Here is a 1,772-nt window from a genome sequence, read left to right as displayed (position 1 = left end):
AAACTTCGATAATTAGTGGCAAAACTTGCAGCACAGCCATTCGTGGAAAATTTAGGCCGTGAGCATGCTCGACCAGGTCTATTTTTAGTAACAACTACCAATTAATACAATCAAGACATGTCATTGGTCAAGGTATAAATTCATTCAAAAGAAAGAAGCAAACACTATAGAACTTAACATCAAGGCGTCTCGGAGGCATCAGTCGCAGGTCAAGTTGTTGACATGTTGACCGTATTAACCTCGACGAACAACACAATATCCATATGAACAATGTCCATATGAACAATAAAAACTTTTTCCACAATTCTATTCTTTCATTTTCATTCTCTACAGAAACATTTTGTTTGATTCAATGGAGCCAATGACCCGATCAGGCTGGGTCAATCCGGTGGTTGGTTTTGAATTTGACCCAAGGGATTTGAAATTGAGAACGATGAATGAACTTGTCCGCGTGAAATAAGACCACAAAATGTCGACCATTGTCCACAAATGTCCAGTCTTGGACAATGACCGGAGGAGGCTTGAACATTTCGCAATTGTCGCCAAGAATTTTGCAATTTCATTGTAGAAATACTTGATCTTCAAAAGGTTTCTGGCGTTTTATATTTTAACATATCTTGCCCAATAAACAAAGAAAGTTCTAAATTTATTTAAGAAATTAGGATTGTAATTATGATCAAATTAATCTGACTTTTTGTTGGTCATTTATTTGTGGAACTGTAAAGATTACTTCACATTATATATGCCTCCTAAAAGTTTTAAACGCGTTTATGAGTGATTTAGTCATAGTATTGCTAGAAGAAAAAATAGCTTTTGATTAAGTGGCAGTAAAAAATTTCTTTACCGTTGGCGATCGAAAAAAAAAATCAAAACCTTTTCCTTGCATGATGTTATAGTTTCAGGGTGAGCGTCGAAGTATTGAATACGCAAGTCGTAATAATTTACTTCCTTTGATTTATGTATTCAAAATATTTGACAGAATGGGGAGTCTACAAAATAAATGTCTTGTCAACTTTTAAAATTGTCAGTGTACAAAAAAAACTGTGGTAAAGAAATAAATGTTTCAAGTTTTAATATCCGAAGAAAATAACATTGTACATGTATATACAATCATAATTACAAATGAAACCAAAGTTTCACTAACAAATTGACATCTGAACCTCAGTTCAATGGTGATACGTTTCTGTCTTATTTCCATTGTCGTTTTGAAGAAAAAAAACAATTCGATCGATAGAAGATGAGTCTTGTAGGCCAAGGTAAGGGATATTGTGATGTCGTCTTGAAGTCATGGTCGATTGATTTCTGGCCTCCCTGACCGTGACAACTGAGGAACAACGAAAATCTTGATTTTGTTCAGTCGACCCTGAAGACTTGTTGACAAGATAAACTGACCACTTCCTTGACTCGAATAAACAACAGAGGAGGACACTTGAAGAGGCAGGACAAGGCGGCAAACCTTCACTGATTCTTTTTCTTATTCATAAAGCCACAACGCCTATTGGTTGGGAGAAGTTTCCTTTGTTGCGTCATTAACAACATTATGCTCATTCAAGGGCCATTTTGGACCAATCATTTCAGCCGTTACATGCGCGCACAAACTATTAGAGGCTATTTTCCGTACGCCTTTTTACAGGCAAACAATAAGATTTGGATTGTGTTTGAACTGGAAGGTCACTAAACAATGTGAACTCCGTACGCAGGCCGGGGGAGACTATTGACCGGGCATGAAAAGAATGGTCATTTTTAGTGGCGAAAGAAAACAGGGAAAAAGT

This window comes from Patiria miniata, unplaced genomic scaffold (genome assembly GCF_015706575.1).
Source record: "Patiria miniata isolate m_02_andy unplaced genomic scaffold, ASM1570657v1 HiC_scaffold_3, whole genome shotgun sequence".
Lineage (NCBI taxonomy): Eukaryota > Metazoa > Echinodermata > Asteroidea > Valvatida > Asterinidae > Patiria > Patiria miniata.
The sequence above is the reverse complement of the archived record's forward strand: the minus strand, read 5'-3'. Positions refer to the sequence as shown.